Source organism: Coenobita brevimanus, chromosome 55 (genome assembly GCF_032717465.1).
Source record: "Coenobita brevimanus isolate Jiangsu-jjx chromosome 55, ASM3271746v2, whole genome shotgun sequence".
NCBI lineage: Eukaryota > Metazoa > Arthropoda > Malacostraca > Decapoda > Coenobitidae > Coenobita > Coenobita brevimanus.
In genome coordinates, this window is record NC_137008.1 from 24,945,892 (window position 1) to 24,968,078 (window position 22,187).

Consider the following 22,187-nt stretch of genomic DNA (forward strand, 5'->3'; position numbering starts at 1 on the left):
ACGTGATTATTAGCTTCACTGGGGTCCCTTTGCTGCAGGAGTGAGAGAAAGACCCGAGAAGCCACGTACTAAGTATTGTTCGTCTGCTTTTTATTATATTTTGAATATACCCAAACCTCACCATAACTTCTTCAGTACGATGGCCTCCTTTTATGCTATTCTTCCAACCCTCACGTGATTTTATTTACCTGAGGAAAGACTTACTAATCTTGAAATAATTGTTGTGACTTTCATTTACTCCTGTACTAATTAAATGGGTGTCTTTCTCAGTCGAATACAATCGTATTGCAGAAGTAAGAATATGTCAAGGAATTAAGTCATGCAACTCAAGGGACTTGAAAGTAAATATTTTTGAATAATGTTATAATTATCGTATCCCTTTAGGTCTGCTGGTCACACATCAAAGCCTCCACTACGATTACGTCATATTTGTAGTAATCCTGCCATCAGTGCTGTAGGCCCTGGAAAAAGAAAGAAATGCGGCTATGGTTCATCAGACATTGGATTAATTCTTTATTTTCCTTGTTTTATACTCACAGACTTACCACACCCTTTGACAGTAGCTGCCTAACATTGGCCAACCGGTCCATTATGATGACGATGATCATCATCATGTTGATGATTACCATCGTAAAATTGGTATGTACTTCATTCCTTAAAAAACATCACACAAACACTTGTACCGTTTTCCATATCTGATTTTATTCCATTGTTTATTTTATTGTTATCATATGGTTAAGAAGATAGAGAGAAAACATGAGGTAAAAGAGGCGAGAAAGAAAATGTGACAAAAATGATGTGCAGAACGATAGGGGAAATTAGAACAGAAATGACATAAAGAAAAGAGGGTGGACGAAAGTAATATACAGGTCAGCTGAGACGGAGAGAGATTAAAAAAAAAAAAAGAAGAAACAAAACTTCAAATAAAGGAAGGAGGAGAGAAAGACAAAATATAATAAAGATGATTAAGTGCGATTTAAACAGTATAACTAAAAAAACAGAATTAATAAAGTAAATGCCAAAGAATGGGCGATAGAAAACTGAAAGCAAAAAGGAAAATGGGGTTAAAGGAATATAAAGAGGAGAAAGGAATAAACAATTGAAAGCAGAAAGAAAGAGGAGAAAGGAGAGACCAAAAGAAAGGAAAAAAAAAATACAGAGCATAACAAGAAAAATGTTGGAAGGTAAATACAAAAAGATGTAAATAAAGGAACCTTGTCAGAAGAACGGGTCGAACTCGGGACACCTTTATCAGAGTCCCAGGCCGCTCCACCTTACTTCTCCTTGGCTCCTACGTCTCATGTTGTTGTATCGCGGTAATATAGTGAAGATAGGAAGTAGAGAGAGAAAGTCAAGGGGAATAAAGGGAAAAAATGATAAATTAATAAAGCAAAAAAGCAGGACAGATTGGAAAGGAAACTGGAAGACGGAAAAGGAGATGAAACGACAAACAGGAAAAATGAGAAAGAAAATGGAAAATGAAGAAACAAGGAAGAAAAGGAGGAGGAAACGAAAGGAAGCGTGAAATAAAGGAGAAGTAAAGGATGAATCGGAGAGAGAATGAAAATAAGGTATAATTGGTGAATGTGTTAAATCGATACACCTATAGTAAAGTCCCGAGTGGTTACACTTTACTTTATCTCGCCTCCCACCTCTCATGTACCTTGTGATGCTGTAATATAGTGATGATTTTGATACAATAAAGTTGTCTTTGGTGGTGGTAATGAAGATGATGATGATGATAAAGATGATGATGATGATGATGATGATGATGTTTACAGTGATGTGGAGGTGTTAGTACTGGTGAAGATGATTTAGGTAAATTTTGATGCCTGTAATGATAATTATGTAAACGATGATGATGATGTTCATAGGGGTGGAAAAGGGAGCAGTACTGTTTAGTGGTGGTGGGTGAGATTGTGGTGGTGGTGATGATGATGATGATGATATATAGCAAGTAATAACTGATAGTAATAAAGTTACTTCATCTCACTTCCAGCATTTCTTCTAGCTTCTGGTGCATCATTATGGAGAAAGGGAATAGGAAGAAAAACAAAGAAATGAATAAAAGATAGAAACGAGAAATCTCAAAATAACAGAACAATAAATTAATATATTTTGAAGGCAAAATTGAAAGTGTAATAAAAATACGAAAGAATGGGGGACATACAGGAGACAGTAAAAGGTGAATGATTATAAATAAAGAAGGGAAAAGGAATAAAAAATATGAAAAACACGAGTACGAAAAAACAGGAAACAAAAGGAGATGGACGAGGGAATGAAAACAAGAGACGAAGGAGACTGAAAGGAAAAAAAAAGGACAAGAGAATGAAAAGTAAAGGAATTAGGAAGAAGAGTCAAAAGGAACCCTGACTGAGCAGAGGTTCTGACTCCCAAAGCCTTTATTAGAATCCCAGGACGTTCCCCCTACATCACTTCTACTTCTCCTGTTGCTTTATTGCTGTAATATATCGAAGAAACACAACAGAAAAGAATAAAGCAAAAGAGTAAGAAAACGAGAAAAAGAATGAATGAAAGAACCCGAAGAGACAGTGAATGGAAATGAAAAAGGAAAAGGGAAAACAAGAAAGGACATGACAGGAGAAACGAAGGGGAACATAGAAGTACATTGAGAAAACTGGAATAAAAGAGAAGGGGAATTAAGCAACACCTGTAATATAGGAGAGGGAAAGAATGTTAGATAGAAAAAAAGAAAAAAAAAGAAAATGAAGCATAAACGGTAAGGCGTCAATTTCGTTTACCTGCACGAGAGTCCCAGGCAGCTCCACCTTACTTCATCTTGCCTCCCAATTCATCTGTAGCTTATGATACGGTAATGGAGAGAGACAAAAAAAATAGTAAAGATAACCCAAAAGGTGAAGATGGGAAAGGAAAAAGCAAAAGACAGAGATACAGGAAAAAGTGGATAAAGAAATACGAAAGGCAGGAAAGAATGGAAACGACCACTGTAATGACAGAAAGCGAATGATAGGAATGAGAAAAGAAATGAAGTGAGACTGTGAAAAATTAAGGAATGAATACAGTGAAGAAAAAAAAATGAGTAAAGATGAGAATAAATACTAGGATATCGAAAGCACAAATTATAAGAAACTGGAATGATGAGAAGATAACAAAGGCGACAGGATTAAGAAATTAGGATGGGAGCAGAAAGAAAGGAAATAATGAAAGAACAGAAAAAGGGAAAAAAGAAGGAAAATTGGAAGATTAAAAAAATGTGGATAGATAAAAAATTAAAGTAAAAAGAAGCCATGGTGTACTTGTGGGTAGAACTAGAGAAACCTTTGTTGGAATCTCAGGTCGCTCCACCTTATTTCACCTTGGCTCCTACTTGCCTTGCTGTTTTATTGCTGTAATATAGTGAAGAAAGGAGAGAGAGAGAGAGAGAGAGAGAGACCTTGAATAGGTAAAATGGAGACGGTACTGAGGCGGTATACTTAACCTTTCCCGCCTAATGTCTACCTGTATATATATATATATATATATATATATATATATATATATATATATATATATATATATATATATATATATATATATATATATATATATATCTATATATATCTATATATATATCTATATATATCTCATATATATATATATATATATATATATATATATATATATATATATATATATATTTATATATATATACAGAGAGAGAGAGAGAGAGAGAGAGAGAGAGTACACAGATCAAAAAGCAAAGAAATGATCTATCTATAGCCGTACGCCACAATCCCGTAAAGGCATTGTTTGTCTTTGAGTTAGTTGTTTAACGGGAATGGCCGCTAACCCTCCACCAACCCACTTGTTGACACGTAAGGAAAACATATGTGTTGGTTATATGGTTACCATCCAACGACGTAAATGATGTCCTGATTTACAGGAAACTATTTGGTTTGTTTCTCAATATAAGCCACCTGAAAGAAGAAAGATGTGTACTAGAAAGTGACGGGAAGATGGGAGAAATATAAGGAGTGAATGGAAGACGTCGATAAAAATGATAAATGTTAAGGAAGAGGTAGGCTGCACATCAAGTGAGTGGATGAAGGTCGCCACGACGTACCACAAATATACAAATATACTGATATATAATTGGAGGTAGGACATTGCTCTACTGATTGAACCCCAACGCCCAACGTCCAGCTGGGAGTCGATCTATCTCGGTCTTCGCCTCCAGCTTACCACTTCTCCATCTTGTCTCTTATTGTGCATATATTACCATATTCTTTCTTTATTATCCTCTCTTTATTATACTTTCTGCATCATACTCTGCTATACAATCTCTTATTATGGCTCATATTATACTTTTCATCATACTCACTCTTTCCTATACCTTTCCTTATGATACTGTCTTTATCATATTCATTTAACATTCTTTATCAAACTATCTGCATTATACCTATTTTTGTCATACTCTATTGTGCAAGGCTTTCATCATACTCTCTCTAACTATATTTCTGTCTCTGTGTTATATTCTCTTTATTTCACTTCCTTCACAGCTCTAGTATCCTGTTCCAGCTGCCGCCAAACGATTGTATTCAGTTCAGAGTGAGTCATGGCAGCCTGAGAATCAACTTACATTTTGCTGAGTTGGCTTGGAGAACATACTAATGACACGAATATGAGAGAGAAAGAAACAAGGAAAGAGAAACAAGACAAATATAAGTAAAGATGAGGATATATGATAGGAGATGGAAAAGAGAAATTAAAAGAAAATAGGAGGAAGAGATGATGAAGGTTAAAGCATTTAGAGAAACGAAACGAAAGGAAAGAAAAGATGAAAGTAACAAAGAATAAGCAGAAAAGAGGACAGAGAAAGAAAATTAAAAATAATGAAATGGGGAAAAGTAAATAATAAAATAACAATAAGTGGTGCCAAAGCACAGCCAACCCGTCCCCGGCAGTTATTTTAGTGCTGACGTATCAACACAACAGGATATCTAGTTAAATATGTCACATATCAGATTTGTGGTAAATCGGGTGAAAATTGACGAGTTAATTCCCATTTGAAATTTTAGGCCCGACCCACCTGACATTCATCCCCCAACCGCTAACTGGAGGGTGACCTTCTGATATAACGAAGCATGTTATAGGATGCAGCTCTGAAACGTCGATATCACGAATTTGAAAGGAGTTATGGCGACAAACCTTTGTATTTATTTATTTACTTTTTTTATCCTACAGCCTCGGCCTTGGCCCAGTTTGGCCCAAAATATAATCAGGGGATCAGAAGATCATACCCCATTATCCATGTACTTTTATTCATAATCACATCATTAGTTTTCGTGTAAAGTTGTTAACGGAGAGGAAAACAAAATGAAATAAATAAATAAAAACGACAGACAAACCGAGTGGAAATAATACCCGTCCTTGAGCCGCGCCGACAAAGATAAGTAAAAAGAAGCCTGTTTGACGATTTGGGGCCGAACTATTGAAACCTTTGTTAGAATCTCAGGACGCTTCACCCTACATCACCTTGGCTTCTACTTGTCTTGTTGCTTATTGCTGTAATATAGCGAGGGAGGGAAGGAAGGAAGGGTGAAGAGAGAGAGAGAGAGAGAGAGAGAGAGAGAGAGAGAGAGAGAGAGAGTAAAATATTGAAAAGGGAAAGCAAGAAAGAAAGGCAATGGAAAGGAGAAAGGAGACACAAGGAAAAGGAAAGAGAAACGTATAGAAAAAACGGAAATCAAGAATTAAAAGATGTAACTTTACGTAATGAGAAAGAGATTTAGAACAAGAAAAAGAAGTAAACTAAGACTAAAGGTTCAAGGTGTTAAGTGGGTACAGGTGTAGTAGAGTGGCAGGCCGCCCCACCTTGCTACATCACGCCTCCTACTCTTTATGGGGATGCTGAGTATGATGCTACTGATGAGGGTGATGCAGGTCAGTTCTGATGATAACCCAACTTCATCACGCCTCCTACATCTTTTATAGCTTGTGAGACAATACAGGAGTACATAGCAGCACACAGCAAGTACAGATAACAGGAGGCCTATTGGCCTATAACGAGGGTATCTGTTACGGAAGCAATCGATTCTAAAGATATCATCAAAGTGTATGAGTAAAGGAGAGTAGACAGGACGGCTCTCTTGTGCCCACCCCAGTCTTCAGATAGCTGCAGGAAAAAGAAAAAAATACCAATATGATTGTAAGAGAGGACAAACGTCTAAGTTTTTATAGATTAAAAAAATAAAAGTAAACACTCTTGTGTCTGCAATCTCTAATCTATAATTCTTAAAGTAAGAAATTATTATATCCAAGAATGATTTCATATTTAAGTACAGCAAAGTCTTGTTTTGGTACTAATGTTAATGTGATTGAACACGTGAAAAGAGATAGTCTGAGATTGTCTGACCACATGGAATGGATGGAGAAAGAGAAACTGCCCAGAAGAGTGTATGAGACTGAGGTGGAGGGAGAGAACTGAAGGGAAAGATTAAGGATATGATGAAGGGACAGAGTAGAATGATGTGTGATAGAAAGTGGACTGAGTTGGAGGGAGGGCAACCGAATAACAGAGGTCTGGGCGACATGGAGGCGATTTGTTTGTGGGCATCCCTTACGGGATTAATGTGTCTGACTATAAACATAGATAAAAGGCGCTGTCTTTGGTGGGGGTTAAGCTACATGAACACACACGAGAAACGATTTTCCCGGAAGTAATGAAACCCTAACATACGGGTTGCCACGACCATAATTTAACTATGCAATGACCTAAAAACCCTTTGTAGTGACCCAAAGCATCACCAGACATTACAATTGTCGTGTCGAAAGTGTATTTTGAGATGAATTATCAACAAATTTGGTTAAATTATGTCAAAATACCGTTTAAACTAGTGTATTTTGGGATGATATATTGCAGCGGCTTTTGTCCTATTTTTAAAGGATCTTTCCAGTCTCTGCAGTGTTTGGTGCTCTAATACTGAAGAGAATTTATAAATGACCCTACCCTTTTTGCATTTTGTGATGGAATAATGTATAGAAGAAAAGGGTCATAGAATGAAGGATTGGAGAACAGAAAACAAAAAGAATGTCAATGGCAAGTGGAAAGAAAATTTTAGGAACGAAAAAAGAGACGAAAAATAAAAAGGAACCACCAGGAGTGCACATTGAACACAAGACACTTGTTGGATTCTCAGGCGGCTCCATCTTACTTTACCTTGACTCCTACTTCTTTTGTTGCCTTATTGCTGTTACATAGCTATGAGAGGGTATGTAAGAACAATTGGAATGAATAAAACAGATAATGTAAAGAAAGACTGAAAACTAACGCAGAGGAGGAAAATATAAGAACTGAAAAAAAGATTGAAAAAGGAAACACAGATAGGTAAATAATAAGTGTGGAATAAAGAAAAAGACAGACAAAGAGAAAGGAACAATGAAAACGAGAAAAAGAGAAAAGAGGGAAATTAGTAAAAGGAGGTTCAATGTCGGGGTAAAGGTATTAAGGTGTAGTCGAGTCTCAGGCCGCTCCACCTTACTTCACCTCGCCTCCTACCTCTCTTGTAGCTTGTGATGATGCAGTTTAATGCGCATATCTAAGAAGCTGATGAGGGTAATGGGGGTGATGATGATGATGATGATGATGATGGTAGAGATTAAGTATGATATGATGTTAATTGTATGGATATTGATGATGATGATAATGATGATAATGGTGTAGTGGTGGTGAGTAATGCTGGTGATGGTGACGGTGGTGATGTTGGTGATATACAACATCTTAGTACTGATGATGATAACCTTACTTCATTTCGTCCTGTCTGGTAGAATGCTGTAATATAGTGGACAATGAAGGATGAACGAAAGAGAAACTAAAGAAGTAAAGATGAAAGGAAATGAGAAAGAAAAGAACAGTTCGAATAAGAAGTAAACGAAAAGAAAAGGAGTCAGAATTAATAAGGAAAGTACCAACTGAAGGGAGATAGAAAGGACAAAGTAAAACACAACAAGCAATGAGAAAAATATAGAAAGAACAGAGGAAAAGTCTTTGTTGCATAATTATAAAAAACATTTTAATTTGTTTTCTGTCTCTTCTTTCTTACTACAAGGAGAGGATGGCAAAAAAAATGTAAGGAGTATAGGCGAAAAAGGAAAGAATAAGAAATATCCTATAAACAAGAAAAAACAAAAAAGGAACCGACATTCTTCTCGCGGTCGAACTCCAGACACCTTTATTTGAGTCCCATGCCGCTCGACCTTACTTCACCGTGGCTTCTACTTCCTTTGTTGCTTTATTGCTGTAATATAGTGAAGAAAAAGGAAAAGAACGGAACAGGAAAGAAGAGCGGGAACAATGACAGTAGAAAAATACAGAAGGAATGAAATGGGGAAAGAAAGTTGAAAAAAGAGAAGAATGGTCTTAAAAGTAAGAAAGGTAAAAGGAGATGGATAATTTGATAGAAAGAAGAATAGGAAAACAAGAATGAAACAAAGGTGAAATACAGAAGTAATAATGAATGGAAGAAGGAGTGAAAATGAGGTATTAATGGCTGAGGTGGACAATGATGATGATCATCATGATAGTGATGATGAAATGAGATGGTATTCGTGCTGGTGATGATGATGGTGATGATGATGTAGGTCAGAGTTCATGACATTAACCTTACTTCATTTCACATCCAAATCTTATAGCCTGTGCTCCTGTAGTATAATGGATGAAGAAAGGAGGAAGAAAGAGAAAGAACAGTGGAAATATTGAGTAAATATACTAATATGGTGAGAAAGAAAAAGAAAAAAATTAGTTAATCTGTGAAGCAAATGCTAGAGAATCGGATATAGTAAGGATATGATATAAAGGAGAAGGGTATGAAAACAACATAGATGAATGGATTAAATACAAAGAAGAAAGGAGAAAACTGGAGAAAGAAAATCACACACACACACACATACACACAGGCTAGCGTCCGATTAAAGATAGTTGTATAGATAGTTGTATAGATAAATAGAGGAAGAGAGAAAAGAAGCGAGTTACCGAAGACAAGGCTGAAACTCAGTACATTTGTAGTAGAGTCTCAGGCCGCTCCAGCTTACTTCATCTCGCCTCCTACCTCTCTTGTAGCTTGTGATGCTGTAGCTAATGGTTGTGGTGCTGAAGATCAGGTGATGATGATAATGATAATGATTATTATGATGATGATGACTGCAATAGTGATGTTTAAGGATAATTTTGATAATATTAACATTCACTGGTGATGGTAGTGATAATAATAATGAAAAAGATGATATGAAGATATGATGATGTATATCTGAGTATAATGGTGATGATACCCTAGTTTCATCCTACCTCTTTGGTATCTTATGATGATGTACACAGGAGTACATAGGAAGTACAGATACAGGAGGCCTATTGGCCCATAACCAGTGTTGTACGTACTACTGGCTCAAAGTAATGGCACTATCGCTACCACTACTTGCATCATAATGTACTGTCACTTCCACTACAGCTACCTTTTTACAAAACTAGTCCACTAGCGCTACTCTAATGGCTGGCGCTACTTTAAATACAAATAGATTTATTCAGATAATATTTGTGCAATAATTGTATAGCGGTACTTGGTACTGATGCTTATATCAGAAAGCACATCCCTGATGCAACTTAGGGCTTTCATTTACTCAAACTTAATCAACACATTTATTGTATATTAATTGCATTCACAAAAAATACAAGCACATTAAAAAATAAATAATCCTCGTGATAATACATTAGTTTCTTCATGAGCAAATTTAACTTTATCCAGTTAAATAGGCAACATATCAGGGATATACGTAACATCCGCAACCGCTAATGTAACTAGTGATGCTGGTGTTAACTGTGGTGGTGATAATGGTGATGGTGAGGTTCGTAGTGGTGAAAGTGATGATGATTGTGCTACAGGTTAGTGTTGATGATAATTGTTTTGGATGGTGGTGGTGGTGATGGTAATGATGATGGTGGTGATGTATAGTAGAATAGTAGTGATGATAACCTTATTTCATCTAACCTCCTGCTTCTCTTGTAGCTAATTATGGAATGGGGAAAGAAAGGAGTGCGAGACACGAAGAATATAACAGGAAAAAGAAAGTCACCGAAGATGGAATGATATGGAAAAATGAAAAAAAAAATTAAATAAGAGAAAAAAAGAAGTGACAAACAATCATAGATGCAAGGAAAAAGCTGAAAACAAAATAGGGTAAAAAGAAGAAAGAAATGAGAAAGGAACAGAAATTTAGCAAAAAGAAAGCAAGAAGGAAAGAAAGAAAAAGCTTAGGAAAGGATAAAAACAAACATAGGAATTTTACCCGGAGAAGGGAGAAGAAAAAGGAAATGAGAGAGAGAGAGAGAGAGAGAGAGAGAGAGAGAGAGAGAGAGAGAGAGAGGAAAACAAAAGAGCTTCCCTTAAACCTGGGTCGAAGTAGAGACACCTTTGTTAGAATCTCACCCGCTTCACCTTACTTCACCTTGGCTCCTATTTCTGTTTTTATTTTATTGTTTTCGCATGGTTGAGAAAAGAGAAAGAAAGAAAAGGAAAGAAAAAGAGACAAGAAAAGAAAGAAAAATTACAAAAATGAAGAGTAGAACAACAGCAAGGATAAAGAAAAAAGAAGGTAGTTTAAGAAAGAGGGTAAATGAGAAAGAGATAGAAGCAGAGAAGAACAAGAGTAAAGCAAAACGTGAAATTAATGAGTAAGAAGAGAAATATATATGAAAATAACGAAAATTAGGCACCATATGAATAGTAAAATTATAACCCTCATCTCGCCTCTTACCTCTCTTGTAGCTTGTGATGCCGTAATACAGTGGGGAGAGGGAAAAAAAAAAAGAGAAGAAAGGATGGGGAAAAGAAAGAAATAAGAAAAAATAAAATAAGATGAAAATATGAGAGAATTAATGAAGTAAATGGCAACGAATGGGAGACAGAAAAAAGAAATCTAAAAGCAAAAGGGGAAGAAAAAATACAAAGAGAAGAAAGGAATGTAGAAGAAAGGAAAAACAAAGGGAGGAGAAAGAAAACAAAAGGAAAACAAGAAAAGAGAACATAAGAAGATTATGCAAAAAGGGCAATAAAAAAATATCCATCCATCCATCGTCCAATCCTACGTTGCCCCATGAGGAGCGTAGGAGCCCGGGGCTATGCAAGTTGGTCCTGACATTTAAGATGAGAGTGACCAGCCTCACTTATCCCTGAGTGGTATTACGTGAGCAATAAACGCCAATCACCCCTTGGATATAAACCTGCACCGGCTCAATCCGATTGGAGCTCCTTAATTACCGACTAAACCACCAGGCGCCTAAAAAAAAAAAAAAAAACTATATAAATAAAGGAACCAATGGGCCGTAGTGGGTCGAACTTGGGATACGTTTATCAGAGTCCCAGGCCGCTCCACATTATTTCACCTTGGTTCCTACGTCTCTTGTTATATTGCTGTAATATAGTCAAGAAAGGAAGATGATTGCAAGACAGGGAGAATAAATGAAATGGAGAAAAATTCAACAACATAAAGAGGCAGAAGGAATGAAAACGAGAAGGAAAGAAGGAAAGAAGGAAATGGAAGGGAAACGACAAACGAAAAAGAAATAGAAAGGAAAAGAAAATGAAAACGGTAAAAAGAATGGAAGAAAAGGAGGATGAAATGAAAGGAAGCGTGAAAAAAAGGTTAAGGAAATGATTAAAGGGTGAGAGAAAGAAGGTAAGGATTAAATGGTAAAGGTGTTAAATCAGTACACATATAGGTAAGTCCAAGGTCGTTGCACCTTACTTTATCTCACCTCCTAACTCTCTTGTACTTTTTATGATGCTGTAGTATAGTAATGATTTTAATTTATTATAGTTGACTGTTGTGGTGGTAATGATGGTGATGGTGATTACAGTGGTGGTGGTGGTGTTATTATTGTTGAATATGATTTAGAATTTTGATGGTGGTAATGAATATTGTACAGATAATTATTATGACGTAAATAATGTTGGAAAAGGGAGTTATGTTGTTGTTATTATGGTGTTGTTGATGTCCACGAAAACGGAACCCCCCAAGGTAGTTTTTTGAGCCCCTACCTCTTCAACATACTCATGGGTGAGCTCCTAAACATACCCCAGCGACCAGGGGTAAAGATCCTTTGCTATACTGATGACCTACAGGGCCAGATAATGAGCACAATTGTCAGTATACCCTACAGCTTATCTATGGGCGATATCAGGAGTTGGGGCTAAAGAATAATCCCTGCAAGTCAAACACCATCGTTTTTAAAATACCAGACCCTAAGCACCCACTCTTCATCCAAGGTACAGAGCTTGAGTGGGTCTCCAGCCACCAGTACTTAGGTATCTGATTTGATAAGAAGCTGTCCATTGATGCACAGGCAAGGTTCCTGCGCGGAAAGAGGCGCTACTAGGACCAGGGTCATGAGATCCATCACAAGCCTGACTATTCCGCCCCACGTCTTGTAACTCTCGGCGAACATCTGTCAGCCAGATTGGAGGTAATACAAAACAATGCACTCCAACTTACTTGGTGCCCCCATGTGGACAAAACTGTGCAACCTCCAACAGGAAACTGGCATTATTCCTCTAGGGATTCGCATACAACAACACACAGCTTGCATTCTTGCTAAAGTGATACATCTTCCCAGGCCATCACCTCCTGCTGATACAGTAACTGCAGTGCTGCGTCGACAAACTGCTCTTTCTAGAGAAACATGGGCACAACATGTGGCGGTAGCATTCTCAGCTCTTGGTATCAAGGACCTCATAATTGCAAAAGGAATGGACACACCTCACCCCAGCTATACCACCCCTCCACCCTGGGCACCACCAACCATCCACCTGCATACTATCACCCCCACCAGTTCCAAGGCAACATCTGCAGCAGCTCAGCTACGCCAGGAAGCCCCCCAAAGCAAGCATGCTGCCTCCCTGGATGGAGCCCTGACACACTATACTGATGGTTCGGTAGACTTCCTCAACAACACTGCTGGGGCAGCCATGATCTGTAATGAAACTGTTAAAGTGTGGAGACTCTCAGACAGAGCCTCAACGTTACAGACTGTGTTGGTTGCTATTGCAGGTGCACTCCAGCACGCTCTTGACCAACCACAGTCACACCACGTTATGCACATAGATTCTCTGACAGCTATACAGAGACTAGCCTCCACTCTACCAAAATAAAACATCCACCTCATTACCCATGTACTGTCCCTTGCTCAGGAACTGAAAGAACAAGGCAAACACATCATCCTAAACAAGATACCTAGCCATGTTGGGATTACAGGGAACGAAAGAGCGGACTGTGTTGCCAAACATGCAGCCAAGAGACTAAATGTCGATGTGCACATTCCCCCAAGTCTGGCACAGAAAAAGGCAAAAGTCAAAAACCATGTGTATCTTCTTTCTCGACGCAAACACGAGTCATGGGTGACGTCGGGTTCACCATCAGCAACCTAGTATGCTACGGCCACCCAGTACCAGCCTCTCAGTGTTGACAAAGCGGTCCGTGCCCATGTTCGCACTTACCTACACCGCCTTCGCCTGGGATACAAAGAGACACGTCAAATACTGGACACCAACGAAGAAGAGGAATGTCAGTACTGCAACGAAGTGTCCAACGAACCTCTGCTTCACTACCCTCTCAGGTGTCCTGATACTTCCACTTTCAGGACAGGCTCTCCAGCTCCACCACCAACCACTGCTGGTGAGGCATCAACAGCGGCTGCCAGGCTCATTGCAGCGACACCAACAGTTGAGCTTGTAAAGCTCGTCTCTGTCAGACCCCCACCACGATAGGCAAGACAATGAGTTCAGCTTAACCATGGGCCGCCTCAAAGGCCCGCTCCAATAGCCCATGAATGGGATATTGGTAAATAAAAAAAAATGAGAATGTAAGAAATAAAAGAAGAAAGAAAGTGAGATTGGGGAAAATAATTAGATGAATACAGTGAAGAAGAAAATTATGAGTAAAGAACAGGCAAGATAATTGGAGAAGGAAAAAAGAAGTTATAAGAAACTGGGATGAAGAGAAGATAATAAAGGCGAAAGGATTAAGAAACAAGGATGGAGACAGAGAGAAAGCGAAGAACGAAAGAAAGAACAGATACAGGGACAAACAAAGGAAAATTAGAAGGTGAAAAAAAAGAAGTGGATAAATAAAAGATAAATATAAAAAGATGCCTGTGTGCAAGTGTGGGTGGAAATGGAGAAACCTTTGTTAGAATCTCAGGCCGCTCGACTTTACTTCACCTTGGCTCCTACTTGTCCTGTTGCTTTATTGCTGTAATATAGTAAAGATTGGGAAGAGAGAGAGAGAAGAGTACATCTCAAATAAATTTTTAATACAGGAAACAAGGATGAGAGAGAGAGAGAGAGAGAGAGAGAGAGAGAATCTCAGCTGATGGCATGAACTCGGTACACCTGTAGTAGAGTCCCAGGCCGCTCCATCATGCTTCATCTCGCCTCCTACCTCTCCTGTAGCTTGTGATGCTGGAAAATAATGGACAAATACAGGAAAGAATGAAGAAGGAAAAGAAAGAAAATGAATGACAGGAAGGAGAAAAGAAAAGAATTTGACTGAAAGAAATGAGTGAATGAATACTAAGAATAAAAATGTGAGCAAAGAAGAGGATAGACCATAGGAGATGGAAAAGAGAAATTTTAAGAAACTGGTATGTAGAGAAGATAATAAAGGCGAAAGGATTAAGAAACAAGAGAGGGAAAAACAAGAAAAGAAAGAAATAAGAACAGAAAAAGCGTAAACAAGGAAAATTAAAAAGTAACGAAAAGGAGAAATGAAAAAAATAATAAAAATAAAAAGGAACCTGTGGGACCGTGAGGGTAGAACTTGAGAAACCTTTGTTAGAATCTCAGGCCTCTCCACCTTACTTCACCTTGGCTCCTACCTGTCCTGTTGCTTTATTGCTGTTATATAGTGAAGTAGGGGGGAGTGTGTGTGTGTGTGTGTGTGTGTGTGTGTGTGTGTGTGTGTGTGTGTGTGAGAGAGAGAGAGAGAGAGAGAGAGAGAGAGAGAGAGAGAGAGAATAAGGTGAAAGTAAAGAAAAAAACTGAAAAGAATAATAAAAATAAAGAACATGAAGAAAAGAAAGGGGAGGAAAAGGAATGGACTGCAAGAAAAGGTCTATCTCTATCTATCTATATACCTAGGCTGCTTCCCCCAAGGAAAGGGAGGTAGCCGAGACAGGACGACACACTCCCCATTTACTCATCCATTAGCATCTTAGCCCCAAAGGGGAGAACGGACAGATCCTCACCGCACCACACCACACAAGGGTCAACTGCGCAAAGCAATCAGTGACGTCCGCAGCAGGGCCCGACAACAGAACTGATTTACCCCTGCCACATCATAACAGACCCATCCCCTTACCCGCACCTGACCTGACTAGCTGATCAGACCAAATGCGGGAGAATATCCCCTCAGGGCTGCGTCATCACTTATTCATTCACAATTTCTCTCCATTTATTTTTGTCACTCACAGCCACTCTTCCTTGCTCAACAGACATCCCTCTCGCATCCAGCGCTCTCTTCACACTGTCCATCCATCCTATTCGTGGTCTTCCTCTCAGCCTTATACCTCTCACATCGGATCTAGTTATCTTTTTCACCAATCGCTCATTATCCATTCTCTCCATATGCCCAAACCATCGCAACACCCTCTGCCCAACTCGATCAGCCATCTCCCGAACAACTCCAGTTCTCCTTCGCACTTCATCATTTCGCACCTGATCCATACGCGTCACTCCACACATACTCCTCAGACACCTCATCTCCATTACATTAAAGGGGAAGGGAATAATGAACAAGATAAACATGTAAACTAAAGACTAAAGGGTCAAGGTGTTAAGTGGGTACAGGTGTAGTAGAGTGGCAGGCCGCTCCTCCTTGGTACATCACGCCTCCTACTCTTTATGGTGATGCTGAGTATGACGGTTCTGATGAGGGTGATGCAGGTCAGTTCATGCATAAAAAAAATAACAGTAAATTCTATCGTGTCTGCAGTCTTTGATCTATACATCTGATATAAAAACCCATAAAATCGCACAATTTTCACATACATAAGTACAATAAAGTTTTGTATTGGTATTTATGTTAATGTGATTGAAAACATTAAGAGAAATAGTCGGAGGTAGTTTGACCAAGTGGAGAGGATGGATAATGAGAAAATGACTAGACTGTATGTGACTGAGGTGGGAGGGGAGACTGACAGAGAAAGACTAAGGATAAGATGAAAGGACAGAGTAGAAGAATGTATGAAAGAAGGTGATGTGAGTTGAAGAAAGGGCCGCCAAACGGTAGGGGACAGGGCGGCATGGAGGAGGAGGCCTACAAAAGGTACTGGCGCCAACCCATCCCTGAATCTCGTCTCTTTTATGCGTCTGTACGGAATCATGCCAAATATGTTCTTCGCTATACTAAGAATAATTTCATCCGTACTAAATGCTCTGAACTCTCTTGACCCAAATTTTTCCTGCTCCTTCTGACGCCTTCACAAAAATCTTTCTAACAATTTTGCTTCAACATCCTTCGTTCCTGCAGACTATTTTTCAAGTCGTTGGTAATAATAACTCTTCGATCTATTCGTCCTCTAACTCCGTTAGTGGGATGTGAAAGAAAAAGGAATATCACAAAACAGAAATGAAAGAAGAGAAAAACCGAAGTAAATATAGAAAGCTGAAAGACGGAAATGGAGGAAGAGAGAGAGAGAGGAAAAAAGCCACCAAATGAACACAGAAAGAAGGGAGAGTAGAATGGCCAGGAGAGAGAAAGAAAAGGTGAGAGGAAAAGAAACACAAGTGGATGGTAAGCCCCCCCAAAAGGGGGGGAGGGGGTAGAAGGAAAGAATGAAAAATATTTGAAAATTAGCATGAAAGAAAAGGCGAAAAAATATGGGAATATAAGAAAGGCAAAGTTGAAAGGACAGGAATAGCAACATATACAGAGAAAGGTATAAAAAATGAGTAGGAGGCAAAATCAAAGGTGTGAACACAATACACCTGTAGTAGAGTGGCTGGGATGCCTTCATCCTACCTCTACCTCTCTTGCAGCTTGTGATGTAATTACATAGTAGCTTTGGTTCGTACTTATAAAGAATCCTAAATCTCCTGCAGCATATGATGTTCTTGTGTACTCAAGAAGAACCAAAAGTGATAGAATGGAACACAGAATATAAAACAAAAGGAACGTCAGTGGAAAAAGGAATGAAAGACTAGGAAAGAATAACGAGACAAAAAATAATAATAAAAAGACACTGCTAAAATTACAGGTCGAACACAAGACACTTTTGTTCAGGCCGCTCCGCCTTACTTGTCCTTGACTCCTACTTCTCCTGTTGCCATACTGTTGTTAAATAACCAAGAAAGGGGAAGTAAGTACAATAGGAGCTAATAAAACAGAGAAAGTAAGGAATGAATGAAAACTAAAGCAGAAGAGGAAAACAAGAACTGGAAAAGATTGAGAAAGGAAAGACAGATATTTGACTAACAAGAGTGGAATAAATAAAAAGGTAACGAGGAAGAGAGGAAGAATGAAAACGAGTACGAAAAAACAGAGGGAAATAGAGATAAGGGGATTCAATGTCGAGGTGAAGGTTTGAACCAGATTCAGATGTAGTCGAGTCTCAGGCCGCTCCACCTTACTTTACCTCGCTTCCTACCTTTCTTGTAGCTTATGATCATGCATTATAATGCCCAGATCTAAGAAGCTGCTGCTGCCGCTGATGATAATGATGATGATGATGATGATGATTTTGGTGGTGATATTGGTTAAACTGATATAGATTAGGTTTGGTGAGATGTTAATTGTATGGATATTGATGATTATGATGATGATGTATTTGTGGTGGTGTAGTGGTGGTGATGTTGTTGGTGGTGATGGTGATAATCAACAGCTTAGTACTGGTAATGATAACCTTACTTCATCTCCTTTCTTACCTATCTGTTAGCTTGTGATGCTGTAATATAGTGGACAATGAAGGAAGGACGAAAGAAAGTAAAGCACTAATGATAAATGGAAATGAGAAAGAAAGGAACAGTACGAATAAAAGGGAAATGAAAAGAAATGAAAAGTCAGAGTTAATAAGGAAAATATCAACGAAAGGTAGAGAGACAGGGAAAAGTAAAACAAAACACGCAGTGAGAGAAAAATAGAAGAAAAATGAGAAAAAGTATTTGATGAATAGGTACAAAAAGTTTTTAATTTGTTTTCTGTCTCTTACTACAACGAGAGAATATATATATATATATATATATATATATATATATATATATATATATATATATATATATATATATATATATATATATATAGGAAAGCAATTCTGTATAGGCGGAAAGGGAAAGAAAAAGAAAAAGTCTATAAATAAGAAAGTATATAAAAGGAACCGTCGCCCGATCAGGGTCGAACTCCAGATACGTTCATTTGAGTCCCAGGCCGCTCGACCTTACTTCACCGTGGCTCCTACTTCCCTTGCTGCTTTATTGCTGTAATGTAGTGGAGAAAAGGAAAGAAACGGGAAAGAACAGAGGGAACAATGAAAGAAGAAAAATACTGATGAAATGAAATAGGGAAAGAAAGGTGAAACGAGAGACGAATGGGCATAAAAGTATGAAAGGTAAAAAGATATGGATAATTTGATCAAAAGAAGAATAGGAAAATAAGGATGAAACAATCTTGAAAAACAGAAGTAATTAAGGAATGTGAGAAAGTAAGAAAATGAGGTATAGATGGTAAAAGTGGATAATGATGATAATGATGAAGTGAGACGGTATTCGTGATTGTGATGATGATGATGATGATGATGATGTAGGTCAGTGTTCATGACAGTAACCTTACTGCATTTCACATCCGACCTCTTATAACCTGTGCTCCTGTAATATAAAGGAGGGAGAAAGGAGGAAGAAAGAGAAAAAAGTGGGAATACTGAGAAATATATTAATATGGAATGAAAGTAAAGGATGTAATTAGTTAATGAGTGAAGCAAATGCCAGAAAATCGGAGATAATAAGAATTAGGCAAAAAGGACAAGGGAATGAAAACAACATAGAAGAAAGGACAAAAAACAAAGAAGAAAGGAAAAAAGAGGAGAAAGAACAAAAAAAAATAACCAGAAAATCATATAAACATGAGATTCACACACACATACACTCTGGGACACACAACACTAACAATATTATAACCACTCTCTCAAGACTGGTGTTTGTAGAGACATAGTTACATGGTCAGATAGACAGATGGAAAGACAGATAGCCAGATAGATAAAGTGAGAAAAGAAGCGAGTTCCCGAAGACAAAGTTGGAACTCAGTACACCTGTAGTTGAGTCTCAGGCCGCTCCAGCTTACTTCATCTTGCCTCCAACCTCTCTTGTAGCTTGTGATGCTGTAGCTAATGGTTGTGGTGCTGAAGGTCAGGTGATGACGATGATGATGATAATGATAATGATTACTATGATGATTATGACTGCAACAGTGATGTTTAAGGATAAATTTTATAATAATAACTTTCACAATGATAAAAATGATGGTGATGGTATTCAAGATAATAATGAGGACAACTGATGATGAAGATATGATGATGTATATCTGAGTATAATGATGATGATAATGGTAATGTTGGTTAGTTTTAATGATATCCTAGTTTCATCCTACCTCTTTGGGAGCTTATGATGATGTACACAGGAGTACATAAGAAGTACAGATAGAGGAGGCCTATTGGCCCATAACCAGTGTTGTACGTACTACTGGCTCAAAGTAATGGCACTATCGCTACCACTACTTGCATCATAATGTACTGTCACTTCCACTACAGCCACCTTTTTACAAAACTAGTCCACTAGCGCTACTCTAGTGGCTGGCGCTACTTTAAATACAAATAGATTTATTCAGATAATATTTGTGCAATAATTGTATAGCGGTACTTGGTACTGATGCTTATATCAGAAAGCACATCCCTGATGCAACTTAGGGCTTTCATTTACGCAAACTTAATCAACACATTTATTGTACATTAATTGCATTCACAAAAAATACACGCACATTAAAAATAAATAATCCTCGTGATAATAAGAAATTAGTTTCTTCATGAGCAAATCTAAATTGACCGAGTTAAATAGGCAACATATCAGGGATATATGTAACATCCGCAACCGTATCCGCATCCGTAGAGCATCCGGTTTAAAATAGAAATACACATCCGCTTCTACGTTTTGACTAAACTCAACATCAACATCTGCATCCGCATCTGTACCTGCTGAAAGAGGATGTTGCCCATGTTTACAACTGTGTTAATACTTAGATTTGTCACTCTCCCCCTCTCTCTCTCTCTCTCTCTCTCTCTCTCTCTCTCTCTCTCTCTCTCTCTCTCTCTCCCTCTCTTTCTCTCTCTCTCAAAGTAAAAAAATGTGGAATCATTGAAAAGATTTTCTTTTCGTTAAACAAATAATTTTTTGAAGTAATAAAGAAAGAGAAAGAAAAGAGAAATAAAGAATGGTAGAAATAAAAGCTGGAAAGAAAAGACTGAAAAGAACAGAGAAAAAAAATAAAGAATGGGAGAAAGTTGAAAGAATAGGAAGTATAAACACAGAAGAAAAGAATAAGGCAGAGAAGGAAATAGGGAGAAGGAAAAAGTTGAACAAGAAATAAACTGAAAGGGGATGCATTAAAAGGAAAAAAACAAACAAACAAAGGAAAAGGAGGGACGACTATTCAAGGTGTGAACTCGGTACACCTGTAGTAGAGTCTCAGGCCGCTCCACCTTACTTCATCTTGCCTCCTGCCTTTCTTGTGGCTTGTGATGCTATTGTAGCTAATGATGCTGGTGTTGATTGTGGTGGTGATGATGAGGATGGTGATGATGATGATGGTGAGGTTAGTAGTGGTGAAAGTGTTGGTGATTGTGATATAGGTGAGTGTTGATGATGATCACTGTTTTGGATGGTGGTGGTGGTGGTGGTGTTACTGATGATGATGGTGATGTATATTAAGTTAGTAGTGATGATAATAACCTTATTGATCTAATCTCCTGCTTCGATTGTAGATCTTTATGTAATGAGGAAAGAAAGGAGTGAGGAAAACAAAGAATATAACCGGAAAAAGATAGTCAGTGAAGAAGAAATGACAAAATTTGAAAAGAAATAAAAATACGAAAATAATGAAAAGGACAAACAATCATACATGCAAAAAATGAAAGTAAAAACAATATGGGATAAAATGAAGATCGAAAAAAGAAAGGAACAGAAATTAAGCAACGAGAAAGAAAGAAGGAAAGGACAGGAAGATGAGATAAAAAGGAAAATAGCAATTATACCCGGAAAAAGAAAGACACGGAAATGAGAGAGAGAGAGAGAGAGAGAGAGAGAGAGGTAGCATCAATGAACCCCGGTGTCGTATGCACGGAGTGACTTATGCTGGAAGTTACTGTTCCCTTCTCTTTAGCCTAAATTAACCTAATCTAACCAAACCTAAACCAACCTTAACCTAACCTAACCTTATCCTAGAGGACCTAGATCAACCTAACCTAAATAAACTTAAACTAAACTAACCTTAACTCACGAAATGACTGATTTCACAATCTCCCTGTAACATACAGTCGTGGCCATAAATAATCATCTATCCTCAGGCAGCCCGTGCCTTAGGCTGGCTCCTTTATGCGCGGCAAGTCACACTAGAGTAAGAAGGGCTGAGAGGGAGAGGCCAAAGAGAGAGAAAGGAAAGTGGGTGGGGGGACGAGTGATGGTACGAAGGTGAAGTGAAGAAGGGGAGGGAGGGGTGGTAGAGGAGGGAGAATGAAGTGCGAAGTTGTGGTCACATAATTTGTCTGTTTTCTTTCATTCAAGGCATGATATACAGGAATTAATATTCGGTAGGAAATGCTGCATTACGCCTAGTATATTACATGTAATGGTAGGGGACGTTTCTTATATAAACATTACGGAAGTCAAAGCCATCCAGATTCCATTCCGCGTCCGAAGTCAAAAAACACAGATAAACACAAATATCTGCCTCTGCACTAATGTGTGATCTGTCACGTCAGTATATTTCTCTCGCTAGCTAGCCCTTGATAGTACCACCTATCTAAAATTTATCTGGCGCCGCTATACCAGGTGTAATGCAGCATTATGTACCGAATAGTAACTCCTTTATATCATGCCCTGAACGAAAGAAAGCAGACCACCACTTCGCATATTCTCCCT